The 20,920-nt window shown below is 47.6% G+C and overlaps 1 long non-coding RNA gene across 1 annotated transcript; it reads left to right on the top strand.

Annotated features, from left to right (window-relative positions):
- The first annotated feature begins 19,150 nt into the window (after positions 1 to 19,150).
- Positions 19,151 to 20,572, top strand: LOC138844615 (uncharacterized). Its single transcript, XR_011380717.2, has 2 exons — positions 19,151 to 19,576; positions 20,350 to 20,572. It is a non-coding gene; the product is annotated as an uncharacterized LOC138844615 (long non-coding RNA).
- The last annotated feature ends 348 nt before the right edge of the window (positions 20,573 to 20,920 follow it).

Below are 20,920 nucleotides of genomic sequence, written 5' to 3'. Positions count from 1 at the left end.
CCTTCCTCCCTCCTCCCTGGCTCGCTCCCTTTCTGGGGATGGCAGCCCCGCCCACATCCTCCCCTCGGGCCGCGGGGCCTCGCCTCGCAGGCCCGCGTCCCGGAAGCCCGCAGATGCCGGCAGCTCCGGGAAGCGGCCGGGGCTCACCTGGGGACCACGTGCAGAGGTACTAGAAAGCATGCACCGACTAGTCGCCGTGCCTTCCAAAAATACCCACGGGAGTCTGGGCTTCCCTGAGCTGAGAGTAACAGCTGCCCAAACTGATGATTAAAACACTGAGTAATCACCATTTACCCCGAGTAATTAGAGATAATGAAACACCTCTAAAATCAGGTTATGGAGAAAGGAGCTGTTGAGTTGGTTTAAAGGGTGGCCTTCCTTAAACTGTTCAAGGATTTCCAAACGTTGGGAAACAGGCTGTGTGCGGGGCTGTGCGCCTGAGAGATGCCACTTCTGCCATGACCCCGCGACTTTGCTGCCCAAACATTTGTTTCAGTGCTGCTGCTGCCGAGCCAGGGTGATGCCTTCAAGGCAGACAAGTCCCACGCTAAGCTGCCGTCTTCCCCTGCCCTCTCCCAGGCCTACCGCTCCTACAGGCAAGGGGCCTCGTTTTTTTACAGTTAGAAAAGTCTTCGCAACCGGGAAGATTCAACACCCGCCACGTGGTCATTTTTGTTATCTTCGTTGGTTTTTAGAACGTGTTTATTGCTGTTGCACCTAAGGCTCGTGCCAAGGAGGTAAGGCGCACAGAAACAGCAACCTTTCAGAGGCCACGGGCACCCGGATTTTCAAAGAAGAAGAGGAGGGATGGGGAATTGGCCCCTTGGTTCACAAAAAGTGATAGTAATCATATGAGCAGGGAGGTGGAATGTGGTGGCTTCTAAACCCTCCCAAACAGGAACTCACTTCACACACTGCCTGTGAGGGAGCTGTGCGAGAGCTATCAGTCCCATCTCTCTGTTTGCCAAACAAGGAAGGGGACGGACAGCCAGGTTATAGGGACTTGCCCACAGCTGTGGAGCAAATCACAGCCTCCGCTTGGGGAGTCGAGCTTAGTGCTGCAGGGCAGGACCGAAGCTGGCAGCCCAGGCTGCAGGTAGCCGGAGGAATCCTGGAGGAAGACTGACCATTTCCTGTCCTGGACGGCTTTCCCTGGGATGGACCCTACACCTCACCCTCCCAACAAAGCACTTCCCTCTCTCCTTAAACAGATGCTGGCCCAGGGTAGTTCATCTAGAAAATCTTGACATTTATACACCTTCAATATTTAGAAAACAGGAACTACTTCCTGTCGTCCCAGGCACACAGATTACGGGGGTGGGAAGTGAGGTCACAGAAGCAAGCACCAGTGGCTGGCCGATGTCCTTCTCTGTGTCTTCCTCCAGGCCTGGTGAGGTCCCATGTCCAAGAATGCATCCAGCAGCAGAAAGGAGCTGTAGGCTTTGGGCAAGTCCTTCCATTCCTAAGGCTTCTCACGTTTTCTCATCTGCAGAATGGAAAGATGGGGCCAGATAATTAATCTCCATGTTCCCTTTCAATTTGAAAGTGATTTGATTACTTTATTGCCATCTTAGTAAATGTACACCTTCTTTGATTTTAAATCGCTGCTGAGCCCACCTCCTCTGAGAACCTGTAATTAAACAGGGTAGGGCAATAACACCCTGAAAGGATGGCTGAAAATACACCTCCAGCTTCCAACTCAGTCAAAATTACAATTAATTATTAAAAATAACAACACAAAATTAAAACTCCATTAAATAGTTACCTAATGCTCCTCCTGGGGCATCAGGCAGTGTGCTCCTTTAGCACTGTGTGAGGACAGATTAAATGTTCACCGAGCTCCCTACATCAATCACTGTTGTTTTAATCATTAATGAAATGTGCTCCTTAATATTTAATCTCAGAAGCAACAGTGGTGTACTTGTGCGTAACAGCAAGGCCTTCTTTTCACTTTATTTTTTTCTTCAAGATTTATTTTAGCATGTCATTTGATTTTTTAAAACCTCAATTTTTAAACATTATTTTTTAAAAATTCTGGATTAACATGTAATCCTTGTGCATTTTAATGGAGTACAATGCAGTATTTCAATACGTATACACAGTATAAACCGATCATGCCAGGAAATAAGCCTGTTCATATCCTTACCTTTTTTTGGCTCTCAGATCTTTCTGGATGATGTCTGTGATGAGTATTCAAAAAGTTCATTGGGAAGGCTGGCTTTACCACAGCTGCCTCGTACAGTGCCAGCATCCCATATGGGTGCCTCGTTTGAGTCCTGGCTATTCCACTTCAGATCCAGCTCCCTGCTAATGTTGGAAAGCAGCAGAAGATGGCCCAAGTCCTTAGGCCCCTGCACTGGTGTGGGAGACCCAGAAAAAGCTCCTGGCTCCTGGCTTCAGATCGCCTCAGCTCTAGCTGTTATGGCCATTTGGGGAGTGAACCAGCAGATAGATTTCTCTCTCTCTCTGCCTCTCTGTAATAACTCTGCCTTTCAAGTAAATAAATCTTTTTTTTTTAAAGTTCATGTAAAATACATATTAGGAAAAACCTGTGGATTTCAAAAATTATTTGCAACAAAATAAACTTACCTTTCAATTCCATTTTCCATAAGCCTTCTGAAGTACCCTCATGTTACATCAATTTGCTGAAGCCACAGAAAGAAATTGGCCATGGGCCCACCCACGTGTCTGTGAATCCTGCAGTCTGGGAGCTTCCAATTAAATCCCCTGACATGCCTTGCTTAGACACTGATACGAATCTTCAGGTGTGTGATGGGGGAACGCGGCTGCAGTTCTCTTGGGACAGCTTTATTTCCCTCCCCACATTTCAGATGAATGCATCTACCCACTGCTTTTCTCCTTTTTCTCTCTCTTCCCACGTCAAAGGTGAAACAGCTAAAGTCAATGACAGTCCAGTGATTGGCGAAAATGACAGGAGGCAGTCCAGTTCTTTTTCCTCTCGCAAGCTGAGCTATGAATGTTGGTTACGGAACAAGAGAGAGGCAGGCCCCGTGCAGCTGCATCCTGAAGGCAGACAAAGAGAAGATCATAATAGCTCAGAAGCAAGTATTTCTCCTCCGCTGCTACGCTGAAGGGCACTGGTCTGTTGGACTTTCCCTGGAGAGCACCGAGAAAGCCCCTGGTGCCACCTTTCTCAGTGAACGTTCCAAAGCCAGCCCTTAAGCTTCAGAACAAGGGTGGGGGTGCTGACGACATGCAGATGTCCTGGTCCTTCTCCCAATGTGTGCCCGGAAGTCTGCGTGTTTCACAAGGCTCCCTAATGATTGTGGGCACACCAGCTTGAGAAATTCACTGAATTTTCAGACCTGATAAGTACCATTAGCAGGCCAGGAACACACTTGGCCTATGCTTTATAAACAATTCCAGGCCGGTGCCGGGGCTCAATAGGCTAATCCTCCACCTGCGGCACCGGCACACGGGGTTCTAGTCCCGGTCATGGCGCCGGATTCTGTCCTGGTTGCCCCTCTTCCAGTCCAGCTCTCTGCTATGGCCCGGGAGTGCAGTGGAGGATGGCCCGAGTCCTTGGGCCGTGCACCCACATGGGAGACCAGGAAAAGCACCTGGCTCCTGGCTTCGGATCAGCGCAATGTGCTGGCTGCAGCGGCCATTGGAGGGTGAACCAACGACAAAAGGAAGACCTTTCTCTCTGTCTCTCTCTCTCACTGTCCACTCTGACTGTCCAAAAAAAAAAAAAAATTCCAATGGCATTCATAGTATTACTATGTTTGGAACCTACCACATAGGTCTCTGCCAGTGACCAGCTCTGGAGTAGGGACAGTGACGGCTGCGGTAGTCCTCACTCCTAGGCAGCTGGATAAGAGCTACCCCAGGTCTCTCAGGTATCTGTGGAAGCTATGGGAGAGTACTCACAAGGCATCCCCAGCTTCCTTGCTAACTTCTGAGGAGCAGGAATATACATCAACTAAAATAGGAATTGGAAAGGACCTCCGAAACTGACCAGGCCCATTCATTTGTTTTCCTAAGATTTCCTGTGACATACTCATATTTGCTGCCCAGCTCTCACGAGAACCCTCATAAATCCCTTTTCTATAGATGGGAATCGAGGTGACCACGCTAGTGAGCACTGGACTCAAAATCCAGGCACATGAGAGCTCAATCAATATGAACTATAATTATTATTCTCTGAAAAGGTAATGATTAAATATGTAAAGCAGAAGGTAAAGAGACAATTTAGTACTGAATTTTATTTAAAGTTAGTGATAAACTTTTTATTGTTTTTCAAGATTTATTTATTTTTTTTTTTGAAAGGCAGACTTACAGAGAGGCAGAGGCAGAGAGAGAGAAAGAGAGAGAGAGAGAGAGAGAGGTCTTCTATCTGCTGGTTCACTCTCCAGATGTCTGCAATGGCTGAAACTGTGCCAATCCGAAGCCAGGAGCAAGGAGATTCTTCCAGATCCCCCATGTGGGTGCAGGGGCCCAAGCACTTGGGCCATCTTCTACTGATTTCCCAGGCCAAAGCAGAGAGCTGGATTGGAAGTGGAGCAGCCGGGTCTTGAACTGGCGCCCACATGGGATGCCAGTGCTTCAGGCCAGGGCATTAACCCGCTCACAGCACGGTCCCCAGAAGTTTCTATTTAAAAAAAATGAAATCCTGTTCACAAGGATACAAATCTCTTAAGGGGGTAGACACAAGTTCCTGAGGAAAGTGCATTATGCAAAAAAGCATAAGAGGGGGCTGAAGAAGATACACGCTAACAACACCAAGGTTATGAGTGCACATGCTGAGGCTATCAAGGCCCTCATCTAGCCCAAGGAAGTTGAGATCCCAAAGGCTGTGGGCTACAAGCTTGGTCAGTTTGCATATATCACTTACCCCAAGCTCAGGAAGCACACTTGTGCCTGCACTGCCAAGGGTCTTAGGCTGTCCTAGAGGCCAAAGCCAAACTCAAGGCCCAAACTCAAACCAAGCCCAAGCCCAGAGCCCAGGCCCAGGCTGCAACCTGCAGCTGCAGCTCCAGTTCTGGCTCAGGCTTAAGGTCAGGTTCCCACTCCCAAAGGTGCCAGGCCCCAGTAAAGACACTGTAGGAACCACCTCTGTCTGTCCATGCGAGGGTACAAGGACTGCCGTGACCCCTGGCCTGCTGTATGCTTGAGTCCAGTGTCCTCCTGTGCTGTCTGCACAAATAATCTGGAGGCAAAGTTAAAAGAATGACTTCTTAAAGGAAGAGGTTGTGTCTCACATTTACTTTGTAACTTCTGGTACTGCTCACATCTCACATGTGTATTGAATAAGGGTACTATTCAACCGAGTCAGTATTCACTGAGTTAACCCTCACACGCTTTGTTGATAGATCCTAGCCGTGAACAAAGCACTGCTAAGGTAACTATTAACTGTCAAAGCCACCTATTGAGACCCAGGAAACCTAGACTAAATGACACGTCCCAAGCATTCTCCACCTCTGATTTTTCCAATTCCTCACACTTCAGAATTCCGAGAATTTTTCTTTATCCTCCTTGTGAAAACATGAACCCCTTTCCCCTTTTCTGGCTCAAAGAAGAAATTTCAAGCCAACTGCACAAGTTGCTCCTTTTCTACATTTTTGCGACTGTTACAAACCCTTAATACATCTCACTCTAACCTAAATAATACCATATTCTAAAGCTTTCTCATGAATAAAATAACACACAATCCTATTTCAGTTCTCTACGCCTTAAGTCATGATCTTGCCACCTTCTAGAATATGGTCCTTTTTTAAATCCTTCAAAATGTAACTTCAGAAATGGACGAAGAGTTCTGAGCCCCATTCCAGTGATATCAGACAGCTGAGAAGGTTTCTTTTCTATCTTAACTCATTTAACAGGTGGACGGAAGACGGAAGACGGCCTGGATATGAAAATGCTTTTCCAAACAAGGGACAGTTGGCTTCTGCCTGCCTTAAAAAAGATGGTCAGCTACACCTACCTGCTTGAACAGCAGGCATGTTGCTTGGAAATAAATCCTTACAGAGTTTATCCAAAAGACCAAAACCTTGAGATGTCTTTGTTGTCACCCAATACAGCTTTCTCATTCTTTGTCTCCCAGGTGATCTAGACAAGAATGCAGCGTCACTCGAGAGTAGGTTTTGGGAGTTGAGTCAGAGTTCCACAAAACAGCAGACTGTATCCATTGAGTTACTGTGGTTTCCCAATCAGACGTCAGTTGGGCAACACCAACTCATGCTGAAAGCTTTCTAGTCTTTCCCAAGAAGGCTTTGCCTAAAGGGACATGAGATGCAAGAAATTTTTATGTTATCAGTACAACTTGGATATTTGTGCTAATAATCAAAGCATTGCCAGTGCCTTGGCAGGCGGGCTTTTCACTGATGTCCTATTCAAGAATGGTTGCACATTTTTAATAACTCCCTCAGGATTATTATGTATACAGACATAATAAATGACTCAAAAATGTTTGTTGACATTCACCTATGAATATTTATCAAGATATGTATTTGAGATTTGTGGATTTTCTCTTTGTGCTAATGGCTGAATAAAAAGTTTAGAGGAAAATGTATGTTTGAAATAAAACTTTAATTTATTTTTTAAATATTTATTTATTTGAAAGCCAGAGTCACACAGAGAGAGAACGAGAGAGAGAGAGAGAGAGAGAGAGAGAGAGAGAATGTCCTAGATGGTAGCAAAGGTCAGGGACTGGGCCAGGCTGAAGCCAGGAGCCAGGAGCTTCTTCTGGGTCTCCACATGGGTGCAGGGGCCCAAGCAGTGAGGCCAGTTCTGCTGCTTTCCCAGGGGCATTAACAGGGAGCTGGATCAGAAGTGACCGACAAGGGCCCGTATAGGATGCCGGAGCCCTATCCTCAGGCTGTGGCTTTACCTGCTAAGCCAGAGCACTGGCTCCTGTGAAGCCCACCAGCAAGAAATAGTGTTTCCAGCCAAAGGGTTGTGCAGAGCACAATAGAAGGAGCCTAATCTATGGCACCCTGGAGGCCACAGCACCTTGGGAAATGCACGCTGGAGTTTCCAGAAGAGTGAGCGGTTTCACCCATGGGGGCCTGCTCCCTGGAGACCGGCTGGAGCCGAGGCAGGGCCAGGGACCTCAGAGCCAGAGCAGAAAGAAGCTCCTGCAGTTGTCTGCAGCCTGTGCTCAGCTATTCCCCTCCTGCTTGGCTTACCCGGCTTCGCAAAGTGAAGACTGCAGAGACGGCAGGTATGCACTTCTTAGGATAGAAATGTGCAAAGCCAAAAGGACGGGTAACCGCTTTAAAAAAAATTGCTCTCCACCTCCAGATTAATGGGTGTCCTGGCCTCCGGAGACAGGTGAGGAGAAGATTGCGAAGGCACGACTCTCTCAGTCCCTCGCCAAAACCCAGTGCCAGCTCCCTCGCTAAGCGCAAGCGTTGGGGATTCGGCCTTTTGGGAGGTTTTGCGTTTTGGGGGCAGGAGCTGAGATCACGCAAACTCTCTCAAGGAGTCAGAGAAAACAAAGAGGATTTAGAAGCCTCAAAGTGTGAGGTGGGGGTGAGGGGAAGGAGAGGGTCGTGTGGCCGGTTGTTTGCTCCAGAGCTGTTGAGGCTGGTGGAGAGGCGGCTGCCTGAGGGGAAATGCGGCTGCGCGCTCCTGTCCTAGATTGCAGGTGCACCTGGCACCCGGGGCGCACAGGGCTCCAGGCGCCAGAACTTCCCCGCCCCTCCCCGGGCCAGCTGCCGGGGCATTTTTCCAGCTCCTTTCCCCAGTCCTTGCTGGTCGGACGGAGGGTTGGAAGTCCCCGGTGTCTCCTACGTGCGTCCCGGCGCCCTGGCGCCACGGGAGGACCGCGGTGGTTGAGGACGGGGCTGCTGCGCCCTCTCCTTGGTCCCTCCTTGCAGACCCCTGCAGTGACACCTTAACAAGCCATCAAGCTGTGTCAGCGCCGGGGGTGGCGTCACCGATCGATCGCCCCGCAAAGCCGGATCTGATTGCTGCCGGCCGCTGCGCCGCTTCCCCCACGCCGCCCCGCTTCCCCCACGCCGCCCCTGTCGCCCCGCCAGCCTTGCTTTTGCCCTGGCTGTATTTAGCTCGCAGGCTACACTTCTCTACCTGCAGGAGGTCGTCCTGCTCTCAGGATTTGTGCCCCAGGTGGCTAACCTGTCCCACGCACTTGAATAAACAGCCAGTGCCCAGTAAACCCGGGTGAGCTATCGCTCGGAATTTGCATCCAGGCGCTAAGAGCGTCCGCGGTCGCCGAAGGTTCCCACCTCCTTTTTCAAGCCTTGGTACCTCTGGACGATCCTCCCCCGGGGTCCTGCATTGGGAAAATGTGAAAAGCGACAGCGATGGAGGGCCTCACGGAATCCCCAGGCACGGCACCCCGAGGCTCCTGGAACAATTTGGTTCCTGCTCCTTGGTGCTGGTCCCTGAAACCGTAAGCATATGAGGGCAACAGGGTGCGCGGTGCAGGAGCCTCGTGGAAATTTAAATGTGGCCTGTGTGCGTGTGCGTGTGCCTGTGTGTGTGTGTGTGCGCGCGCGCGCGCTTGCCTCCTTAGCTGAGCGCTATCCCTTCTGCTACTGCTCCCATCTCAGCGCAGCGGTCCAGGGGACAGAGCATGGTTTTTCCCAACACTTAAGCAAAAGTGAGAGTTGAGATCTTCAGCCCGCTACAGGGGCACACTGAGGACTTCTATATGGATTTTAGGGCATCTGTGAAAAATGCCTACAATTTTCAGAACCAGTATAAAAGTTCAGGGCTAGCATTGTGGCACAGCAGGGCACAAGTTGTGGGCACAAGTTCAAGTCCTGGCTGCTCCACTTCCCACCCAACTCCCTGCTAATGTGCCTGGGAAAGAAGCAAAAGATGGCTCAAGTTCTTGGGCCTTTTAATCCAGGTGGGAGACCCAGAAGGAATTCCTGGTTCCTGGCAATTAATCCTTCAAACGACCTACAGTTTATAAACTACATCTATTGTAGTTTTTTTCATTATTTAAGGGAAGAAGAATCAGAGAGAGGTTAAATACATTGCCCAAGACCGTCAGCTAATAAACATCAGGTTTCAACTCCAGATAAAGTCCCTCCTTTGAAAGAGGGATATTAGAAAAAGTAAATTTTGCTCAGATTTGGGTAACTTTGCTTCCTGCACATTCTGAGCAAAAGCCTAAGAACTTTAAAGGCAGCAGTCGCCCTTGGGATGCTCCATTTTCTCATGCTGTGCTGGAAAATTGTCTGTACCCACTCACTTCCTCTCAGTTCAGGTCCACTCGCCTATTAATAGAAATGTCAGGCCAGCGCCGTGGCTCACTAGGCTAATTCTCCGCCTTGTGGCGCCGGCACACCGGGTTCTAGTCCCGGTCAGGGCACCGGATTCTGTCCCGGTTGCCCCTCTTCCAGGCCAGCCCTCTGCTGAGGCCAGGGAGTGCAATGGAGGATGGCCCAAGTGCTTGGGCCCTGCACCCCATGGGAGACCAGGATAAGCACCTGGCTCCTGCCTTCGGATCAGCACGGTGCGTCGGCCACAGCGGCCATTGGAGGGTGAACCAACAGCAAAAGGAAGACCTTTCTCTCTGTTTGTCTCTCTCACTGTTCACTCTGCCTGTCAAAAAAAAAAAAAAAAAAAAAAAAAAAAAAAAGAAAAGAAAAGAAATGTCCACACGTGGCTCCCTATTAGTGACACCTGGCTGCATCAACAAACCACACAGCCTTAGGAGGCGAAGAGCACCCCTGGCCTCCGCTCCTGCAATGTCTGCCAGTCACTCTTTGTAATAGGAACCATCATCCTCAGCAGCTAACAGATGCCCAGACAGGAACCCCTTCCCCCCTGCTACCACTCACACACACACACACACACACACACACAACATCTCCCTCAAGGTTAACTGGCAAGAGCATTGCTATTTTTATCTATAGCTGAAAAGTGCTCTTAACCTTTCACTGAGATGAAACTTTTCACTAAGTGATTGAGCTAATGAAGATAAAATAACTTCTTTTTGCTGTTCCCTGGATTATGTGTATATTAAAAGAACTGCCACAGATTCAGAACTACTTTCTTTTTAATGGTTTCTTATGCATTAGCATGGGCTATTGGGCTCATTCAACAGTGAGTTCTTGCCTATGTTGTTTCTCTTTGGCACAGAGTCTGTAACAGCAAATGCCGCTCTACACAGGTTGTAGAAGCGCTGGAGAGCAGGTGGACATCATTCTTTTCTTTGGTTATGGTCTAATTATACATTGAGAACCAGCATCACAGAAAATGAGGTGCTGGAGAACAGCCCCCCAGACCAGCCTCTGAGAAAACATGGATTACGGTAGAAGCTTTGCTCAAAAACTAAGGACTGAATGTTGGTGCGCTTCTGGGGCTGCTGACTGGCACAGCAGATGAAAACATCTCAGAAACATTTTAGTGCATTTGGGGATCGATAGCATAGTAGGGTTTGCTAAGGAAGTAATTTGAAGTCAGAGGGCTTATTTCTGATACAGCTAAAACCAGCTCATATACTCTATGTCCTAGTCCATTCTGTGCTGCTACATCAGAATACCACGGGCCGGTTACTGATAAACAGTGTATGTTTATGTGGCTCATGGTCCTGAGGGCTGAGCAGCCTGAGATGCAGGGGCTGCAGCTGATGAGGGCCTTCCTGCTGCCCTCAGAAGGCGGCACAGGGAGCGCAAGCTGCTCAAGACAGAAGGGACTGCAGCCACCCTTTAAAAGAACGCCATTCCCATGGTAAGGAAACCCCTCTCTCAATGACGCCATTGATCCATGACCAAACCACCCCCTTATGGGCCCCACCTCTCAACACTGTTGCACTGAGGATTGAGTTTTCACCATATGAACTTGAGGGAACACCTTCAAATTATAGCACTACTGTATAAGCTTGGATATATAAATTTATCTCTGGATGCTTCCATTTCTTCATGCATTATGTGGGCTGTGTGATCTCTAAACAGTAGGTATCAGCAACTTTTGTCTATAAAGGGATATATCATAAGTATTTCAGGATTTGTGGGCCACACATTGTCTCTTGTCATTATTTCTTCCTCTTCTCCCTCCTCCTCCTCCTCTTCCCTTTCCTCTTCTTTTCCTTATTCTGCTCCTCTTCCTCCTTCTCCTTTGGCAGTTTTTCACTTGTATAATTGCTAGCGCTGCCCAAACAAAGTACCACAAACTGGTGGGTTTACATGCCAAAGGTCCATGGGCTCACAGTTCTGGAAGCTAGACAAGCAACACCAAGGTATCAACAGAGTTCCTTCTTAATTCATCCTTCCTTCCTCCTTTCCCCTTCCCTTCCTCCCCCCCCCCCTTCCTTCTTCAAAAGGGAGAGAGAGAGAGAATCTTCTTTGTTGGTTCACTCTCCAAATGCCAACGACCACCAGGGCTGGAGCAGGCTGAAGCCAGGAACTGGGAGTTCAATCCAGATCTCCCACATAGGTAGCACAGACTCAACTACTGGAGTCATCTGCCCATTGCCTCCAAGTGTGTGCATTAGGCAGTACGCTGGAATCAGAAGCAGAGCTGGGATTCAGATCCAGGCCCTCCAATAAGGGATGCAGGCCTCTCGGGGCATCTTAACTGCTGCTCCCAATGCCCACACCAGGGCTGGTTCTGTCTGAGAACTATGCCATGCTTCTTTCCTAGCTTCTACTGTTTTCTCAGCAGTTGTTGGTATTCCTTGGTGCTGTGGTTTGAATGCATCCCCGGAACTACATGTGCTGAGGATTTAATCCTCAATGCAACAGCATCAAGCAGTCAGACCTCTAAGAGGTACAGTCCATGAACAGACTGATGCCATTAGCACAGGAACGGGCTCCCAATAAAAGGGTGAGTTCAGCCTGCTTCTCCTGCTCGTACTTTTGCTTTTGTTCTCTCGTCTTTCTACTTTCTGCTGTGAGATGATGCATCAAGAAGGCCTTACTCATCTCTCTTGTTATTGTTACAAAATAACTGAGGTAGGCTACTTACAAGGAAAAGAGATTTACGTAACTGACAATTTTAAGTCCAAACTTGGATGGCCCCCTTGGTTTGGCCTCTGGTGAGGACCTAATGGCAGATTTGGAATCCCGGCAGGAAGGCATATGAGAACAAATTAGCACACTGCAAAACAAGAATCCAAAGAGCAACTTAGAGATTGGGCTAGTTCTTATGCCAACTTGTTTAGCGAGAGCTCAGGGGTCCCACAGAACTACCTTAATCCCTTTCAAAAGCAGCTCCTCCTAGGTCCCACCCTTTAAGGGTCCACAACATCCCCTAATACCACCCCCTTGGGACCCAAATTTCAACACATGAACCCTTGGTGGGGGGTGGGGAGGATAAACCTCATTCATGCTCCAAACCACAGCAAAGGCCCTCACCAGAGGCCAGCACCCTGGTACTGGACTTCGCAGCCTCCGGAGCCCTGAGAAATAAATTTGTCCTGTTTAGAAATTGCCCAGTCTGTGGCATCCTGTCCTAGTGGCACAAAAGGGACTCGGATGCTTGGCTTGTAGAAGCATCACCCTAATTTCTACCTTCATGTTTGCGTCGTGCTCTCCCTGTGTGTATGTCTATACCCAAATGTCCCTGCCGCCTTTTATAAAAACACAGATGGGGTTGGGGTACACTCCTCCAGTGTGACTTTATCTTAAGTAACCACATGCAATGAATGATCCTGTCTCCAAATAAGTTCACAGTCTGAGGTGCTGGGTGTTATCTCAGTATATGAATCTGAGGATGCATGTCTATCTGTAAGACCAATCTTAGCTTATACCGTCCAAAAGCAGGTCATGGGCTGTAGTCTGATGGTTCCGTTAGTAAAACTCTAGTTTATTCTTAATTTTCTTCCTTCTCCATGACTTCATGGGACGAACTCATATTCACTCATTTACCAAAATTTCACTGATCCCCTTACATGGCACTAAGCGCTTGTTGTTGATGCTGGGACACAGAAGTGAAAACTTCGTCCTCCTGGGTCTTACAGTCCAGAGGAAAGGCCGAGTACTGATTTCCAGGGTCTGAAAATGCAAAGTGGGCACCCGAGAGTGAGCGCCTCCTTCAATCACGTACCCCAGGGGCCCCTAATTTTGGCTCTGGTGAGGGCTTTGGTCTCAATGACTAGAGAGATGGGAAGCCTCTGGAGTGTTCTCAGCAGATGAGTAGCATGGTCAAGCATAGACCTGATCAGAGTCACCCTGGCTGCTGAGTGTAAGGCCAAGATAGATAAAGGTGGGGGGGGGGGTGGACGGCGGCGCCGTGCGTATCAGGGAAGCCAGCATCCTCTATGGACGCCAGTTCAAGTCCCTGGCCTTTCCACTTCCAATGCAGTTCCCTGCTGTGGCCTGAGAAAGCAGCAGAAGATGGCCCAAGTGCTTGCGCCCTTGTACCCACATGGAAGACCTAGAGGGAGCTCCTGGCTTTGGATTGACCCAGCTCTGGGCATTGTAGCCATTTGGGGAATGAACAAGCAGATGGAAGCACACACTCTCTCTCTCTCTCTCACTCTCGCTCTCACTCTTGCTCTAATTCTATCTTTCAAATAAATAAATTTTTTTAAAAAAATAAATGATACCAATTAGAAGATTACTTATATAACTTCTAGAGTAAATGATGCTAGACTTCTTACCTGGTAACCCAATAAGTGTTGAACAACCCCAAAAAGCTGTGAGCCATACAACCTATATATGTGTCTTTTCTGTTTTCCTTCAACATTCTTTGGAGGTCACCTACGCGATAGATTGTATGTGGGGGCTAGGATCAATTCAGATAATGGGCAAAAAACAGTCCCTATCTTTTTTCCCTCCATTTTTCCCTCTCTCTCTTCTTTTCTTTCTTCCTTCTCCCCTCCCTCTTTCCTTTCTTCTTGTTTACATTGTCAAATTTTGCAAACACAAAAATAGGCAAACAACTCATGCTTCACGGCATATTTATTCTTGGGAATTCACCACATTTACTTTATTGAGGCTTTCTGGTCTAAACACGCCATGCCCATTCCTTTCATAGTACTATATTAATGACAGTGAGCACCCAGGAGTGACTTAGACAATCAGCCAGAATTTATTATTAATCCCCATGGGCATACTACACCTCCCTTTCACACACAGGGCCAGGAACTAGGGGTCCAGAATGGTAGAGATCCTCACATTGACTCCTTTCACGTGACAGATGAGGAGCTGAGACTCAGAGAGATCAAGCTATAATTATACTGCTACTTACTAGAAGAGTGTGGCAGGTTTTAGTTTTCAAACTTGGCTGCAACAACACCGTCCATCCCTCATACTCTTGACTGTGACTTTGACATTCTTCCTATTGAGAGATGGGGGCGCTATGTTTCCTCCTCTTGAATCTGGGTGTTTTGGTTTTCTGCAGCTGCTGTAACAAATTATCCAACATTCAGTGGCTTAAACAACATTAAATATATGATCATATATAGTTCTGGAGGTCAGAATTCCAAAATAAGTCTTAGTAGGATAAAATCGAGGCATGGTAGGTCTCTGTTCCTTTTAGAGGCTCTAGGGAGAATCTGTTTCTTTGCTTTTCCCAGTTTCTAGAAGCTGCCAGCATTCCTTGGCTCCTGGCCAATACCACTCTATGCTCTGCTTCTGCATCACACCTCCTTCTCTGGCCCTGACCTCCTGGCTCCCTGCTACACGGACCCTGGTGATTATATTTGTCCACATGGATAATCTGGATAATCTCCCTACTTCAAGATCTCTAACTTAATCACATTTTCAAAGTCCCTTTTGCCAGGTAAGGTAACATATTTACAAATTCAGAGTTCAGGACATGGACATCTTTGAGAGCTATTATGCTGCCTACCACACTGAGTAAGCTTCCGACTCCAGAAGAGTTGATGTTATGTATGTAACATCCAAGGTTAGATCATGAAAATGATATTGCTTCTAATTACTCGTCTTGCCCATGCCATGCTGTGAAGAGACCCAAACTAACCCAAGCAAAGGGATTACAGGAGAGGCTACACTGGCTGACAAGACTTCATGATGGTAATTGGATATCCTGTTTGCAGTCAGTTTAGCCTGTGCTGACAAAAGCATCAACCACCACACTTTTCTGAATGGAGGGGATTCCAGTCCTCAGATGTAACATCATCTCAACTTTTGAGTCTTCCACCCGAGGCCCTAAACATCACAAAGGAAAGATAAGTATCTCCACTATGCCTTGTTCAAATTCCTGCTGTACAAAAAAAAAAAAAAAAAAAAAAAAAAAAAAAAAAAAAGCAAGAGATCATAAAATGATTGTTGTTGTTATTATAAGCCACTGTGTTTTACGGTGTTTTGTTATGCAGCCACAGGCAGCTGATACAAACAGCCAGAGCAGAGCCTAGGTGGCCAGTTTCCTCACTCCCAGTGCATTTTTCATTTCAGTCATTATCTATCAAGCAAGCAAGAACGAGTGAGCAAGAATCACTTACTGAGCACCAATCAGGAACAAGCCCTTCTTGGAAATGTAAAGGCCTGTGAAACTTTCTCTGCGTTTTCAGAGCACGCGCCCCACTCAGTAGGGTAGGCACTCAGAAAGCGGTTAAGAACTGGTACACAAGTCACAGTGAGAAACGGTGGGATCCTGAACCCTGGGCATGGCACGGGACAGGGAGAGAAATCAGAGTCCAAGGACCTTTTTGAGCTGAGCTGCTAAGATTTCTCAGGTTGGGAATGTGTAGAAAGAGGAAGAATGAGCCTGCTATTTATAGTTTCATTAATGTAGATAGGAAGTCAAGGAGGAGAACCAGGTTTGAGGAGACTTCATGGTATACAAGTTGACTCTTGGGGTGAGCATTGTGGAACGGGGGGTTAAGCTGCAGCTTGGGACCTGTGCTGTGCTGTGATTCTATCGGATGTTAGAAAAACTCTGACTAGAACAAGGCACATGAGCAATTCAATTTGGTTGAGAAGGAACCGAAGGACTTTAATTTTAGTGGGCTCAGATGGGATGACAGCTGAGGGGTCTTCAAAATTTCCTGGAAAAGCATTTTATGAAAAAGCTATGTGTGGACTTCAAGAATTTTTGCAGCAAAATAAATTTATCTTTTAATTCTATTTTTCTACAAATTCTTTGAGTTCCCTTATACATAGAAAATAGGCCTATCAATGATCTAATTTAGATTTATTAAATTACATTTTTTTCTGCTTGAGAAACTAACACAGTTTTATTTTAAATATTTTAGAAAGTATGAGAAAAGCACTAAGAAACAACAAAAATCTCATGGACCTTTTACCCAGAGATAACTATGCTCAATAATTTGAGGAAAATATTTTTTGGTCTCTTTTCTTGCAAACACACACTTAAAGATGTTTTTGATGGAATTATGCCACATTCACTGGTTTTTAAGAATTAGCCTTTTTTTTTAACTTGCTATATCATGAATACCTTCACATTAGAACTGATTTATGCAGCTTAAGTGAGAGGTTTTATTTGGGCTGGATATATTTATTACATGAGCAACTTACTGCATATTGGCTTAATCTATGGTATGTTCATCTTCTCTCTCTTCAAATGTTTACCAATTCACAAAATGTATACTGTAAATCAAGCACTGTGCTAGGCATTTGGGGATAAGAGACAGAATGAAACAGACAAAACCATTGTTATCTTTGAATTCACATTCAAAAAAGGTAGACAAATGACAAGCAAATAGTAAACACGTAATAGAATGTTAGGGAATGCTATAAATGGGTTGTTCCTTCTTTTATTTAAGAAAAGTGGAAAGAATTACAAAAGTTTTGCATGTGGTCTTTCATTGATTCTGATTTGTATGTTTTACCACAAAATCTAATCTAATTAAAAGAATAGCCTACAGTTCTGATGGTGTGCATTTGGAAGTATTATAACTGTACTTTGGTCCCTGTGGAGAAAAGAAAACAAGTACTGCTTTCTGGTTCCCCATAGTTGGAGTTCTCTTCTCTCTCACAAAAGGGACCCCTATTTTTAACCACCAGCAGCTTTGGGGAATCATGAGTGTTTCGTTTGTCTGGTGCTTCATAATAAACAATCCCAGAACACAGTGGTTTAAAATAACAATTTATCGTCCTCACAATTCTTTAGAATGACTGGGCTCAGCTGGGCACTTCTTGCTTGGGGTTTCCGGCAGTTGCCATCCGACGTGGCTGGGGTTACAGATATCTGAGTCTCCATTGGGCTGATGCCCAAGGTAGCTCCCTCCCTCATGTGTTAGGGCCCTCACCGGCTGGCTGCCAAGAGCTGAGAGATGGCCAGTTGTCTCTTTTTCTCCTCTCAAAACCTTGCTAGGTTGGACTTTATTACAGCCTTGGGGTCTGAGAGTTGTTGAACTTTCTACACAGTAGCTGGTAAACCCCAGAGAGAGTTTTGCAAGAACCCCAGGCAGAGGCTACTGGACTAATTCCAAGTTTACTTTAGAAGTCACACCATAGGGGGCACAGTGGGTTAGGCCAGCTGCACCATTTCTGAGCCAGCTCCCTGTTAAAGCACCTGGGAAAAGCAGCGGAAGATGGCCCAAGTGCTTCAGCCCCTGCCACCCACATGGGAGATGTGGAGGGAGTCCAGGCTCCGGGCTTCCACTTGGCCTAGGCATGGCTGGTGTGGCCATTTGAGGAGTGAACCAACAGATGGAAGATCTTTCTCCCTCCCTCTCTCTCTGCAACTCTGCCTCCCAAATAAAAAAGCTTTTAAAAAAAGTCTCAATATCACTCCCACCATGTCCTATGGGCCATACAAAGCCCACCCAAAATCTGTGTAGGAGCAGTCTTCACAAGGAGTGAATACCTAGAGACACGGTCTTTTGGGGCCACCTTTGGAGACCACAGTGAGGGATGTGGCTTCAGCAAAATGACGCTGCATTCTCTGGACATATCAAAGGTACCCATGCAGGGTTCAGCGCGAACAAAGGAAAGATCCTTCTCCAAAAACAGTTCCAAAGCCACAAGCCTGCTAATTCTTTGGGTCAATTAAGGCTGGCAGTGTGAAACAATGCTGACAGAGCCATTCTAGACACAGAATATGACCCTGATGGTGGGGTGGTTAAATGTAGGGGTCCCTCTTGTCAGAGAGAAGAGAACGCCTCCTATTGGGAACCAAATGTTGCTTCCACTCTCTAGAAGGACCAAGTATACCTGAATACACAATGGCACTCTGCTCAGCTCACCAGCCATGGTGATGGGTTCCTCTGACCTCCCTAGCATATCAGCTAGTGGCAGCCTTGGCTAAAAGCTATTAAACGCGGCCAGTGCCATGGCTCAATAGGCTAATCCTCCACCTAGCGGCGCCGGCACACCTGGTTCTAGTCCCGGTCAGGGCACCGGATTCTGTCCCGGTTGCCCCCTCTTCCAGGCCAGCTCTCTGCTGTGGCCCGGGAAGGCAGTGGAGGATGGCCCAGGTGCTTGGGCCCTGCACCCCATGGAAGACCAGGAGAAGCACCTGGCTCCTGCTATTGGATCAGCGTGGTGTGCTGGCTGCAGCGCGCCAGCCATGGCGGCCACTGGAGGGTGAACCAACGGCAAAAGGAAGACCTTTCTCTCTGTCTTTCTCTCGCTATCCACTCTGCCTGTCAAAAAAAAAAAAAGCTATTAAACGCTTGTCTGGGCCTGGGTGCTAGGCAGTTTCTCTAAGTGCTTTCAACTCATTATGTTTTCCCAAGAATCCTAGGAAGCAGCTGTTACTCTTGTTTTGCAGAGGAGGAAACTGAGGCACATGGAAAAGCTTCAAGTTCACAGAGTCTGTAAAACCACTGTGCCGCGTGCATGGCTTTGAATGAGACACTTGACTCCCCCGGCTGCGTTCCATCATATGTAAACCAGACCTAAGGCCCCTTCCCTCACACACTTGTGCTAAGAGACAAGTGTCTGCCCAGCTTGGCCAAAGTGCTTAAGCTCTCCATAATGAATGAATGAGTACAGGATGGTCTCACGGGGAGCGCACGGCTGATTGCAAAGTGCAGCGTCCAGCGTAAGACTGACAAATGCTATTAACCGTCATTACTATTAGTGTTTGTTACATGCTAACACGATTCTGAGGTCCTCGATCTTCCAAGCCCCTGCTGAAATAGTATTAGGCTGTCTAGTTTTTACTGTTCTTTTACTTTCCCACCCAGGAAACAGCTGCACATTTGGGCAGAGGGACATAAAAAGTACTGGTGGATGGTCACGTTGCCACCACAGATGTCCCTGCCTTGGCTGAGGACAGAAGCCAGCAGCCAATGTTCACAGGGGACTGCAGATGTTCTCCTTGAACTTGGATCAGAAGAGCCATTATAGACACAGTGCCGGGCTTGCAGACTGTGCTGGGCAGAATGCAACATCGCAGAAGATGCACGCGTCCATTCAGCGCTCACTGAATACCTACCCTGTACCGAGCTGCCTTGGCAATACAAAGATGAATGGGACACGCTCCTTATCCCCTCGGACCTTGAAATACAGATGGGGAGACAAAGCACACTCAGTCGGCCACAGTGCAGTGTGAGGAGTGCTGTGTGTAGAGGAGACACAAACGGTGGCTGAGCTCAGGAGACATTTCGTCAGAGCCGTTTGGAAGGAGACAAGGAAGGCTTCTTGGAGGAGATGGTATTTCATGAGGACGAAAGATAATAAAAGAACTTCAGTAAGCCAAGATGCAGCTGGGTAAAGATCACTCGAAGTGGAAGAAATGATGTGACGGCAGACGTGGGGTAAGGTGAAGCAAGTGAGTACATGGTGTGTGTGTGTGGTGTGAGTGTGTGTGTGATGTCTGTGTGTGTGGTGTGTGTGATGTATGTGTTAGTGTGTGGTATGTGTGTGTGGTGTGTGTCTGTGTGTGGTGTGTGTGTGTGCTGTGGCGTGTGTGGTGTCTGTGTGTGGTATGTGTGAATGTGTGTGGTGGGTGGTGTGTGTTGAGTGTGTGGTGTCTGAGTATGATGTGTGTGTGTGTAGTGTGAATGTGTGTGTGTGGTGTGTGAGTGTGGGGTGTTTTGTGTGGTGAGTGTGTAGTGTGTGGTGTGTGTGTGAGTGCAGGGTGTGTGGTGTGTTATATGTGATGAGTATGTGGTGTGTGGGTGAGTGTGTGGTGGTGTGTGTGATGAGTGTGTGGTGTGTGAGTGGTATGTGTGTGGGGTGTGTGTGTAGTATGTGTGGTATGTGTGTGTGTGTCTGTGAGTGTGTAGTGTGTGTGGTATGAGTGTGTGTGGTGTGTGTGTGAGTGCAGGGTGTGTGGTGTGGTATATGTGATGAGTGTGTGGTGTGTGGGTGAGTGTGTGGTGTGTGAGTGGTATGTGTGTGGGGTGTGTGTGGTATGTGTGTGTGTCTGTGAGTGTGTAGTGTGTGTGGTATGAGTGTGATGTGTGTGGTGTGTGTGTGTGCGTGCATGTGACTCGGGATGGGGGCAGCGGTGGGATGTCAGGTGCTGCTGACTGATCCAACTCCATCCACAACTCCACCCGCTCCCCACCCTGTCACCTTCCACCAGGACGGCCTTCTGGCGCCTGACTCACGAGCAGAAGACCGCCTGCTTGGGATTCTGGGAAAGTATACACTTCACCCACAGAAATGAGATCGCATCAGCGCGTACGCACTTTCCTTCAGCCTTTGCCCCTCGCTGTCTCTCCTTTCTCCTGGGCGGAATGGGGATGAGATTCCTGGAGGTGCCTCTTGAGATTAGAAGGTGACAGACAGAGCAAAAGCCTTAGAAAGAGAGAGAAGGAACAGGGGTCCGTGATCGGGTCCCTGCACCAGCTCTGGGCTGCAAACCTCGTAATTTCTTATAGAGAAAAACAGCTGTTTGTTCGAGGCTATGTATGCTGGATTTTACTTGCGGCCAAAGGCATTCCTGATTAGCACAGGGACAGATTGGGATCCTTGCTGTCTGTGTAAGGCCATCAAGCCCACCATGGGCAGCCTGTGAGTAACAATACTGCAGCTTGCTTTAGGAAGATGTATCCAGCAACAAAAAATAAAGTGCTTGGAGTAAAAGAAACTATGGAAGAAACAATTCTAATGGCAGCTTTACCAAGTAGGGTTTCCCCTATCAATCTCTGTCA

This window comes from Oryctolagus cuniculus, chromosome 12, assembly GCF_051225735.1.
Source record: "Oryctolagus cuniculus isolate XC-2025 breed Fujian yellow rabbit chromosome 12, ASM5122573v1, whole genome shotgun sequence".
Classification (NCBI taxonomy): Eukaryota; Metazoa; Chordata; class Mammalia; order Lagomorpha; family Leporidae; genus Oryctolagus; species Oryctolagus cuniculus.
The sequence above is the reverse complement of the archived record's forward strand: the minus strand, read 5'-3'. Positions and strand labels throughout refer to the sequence as shown.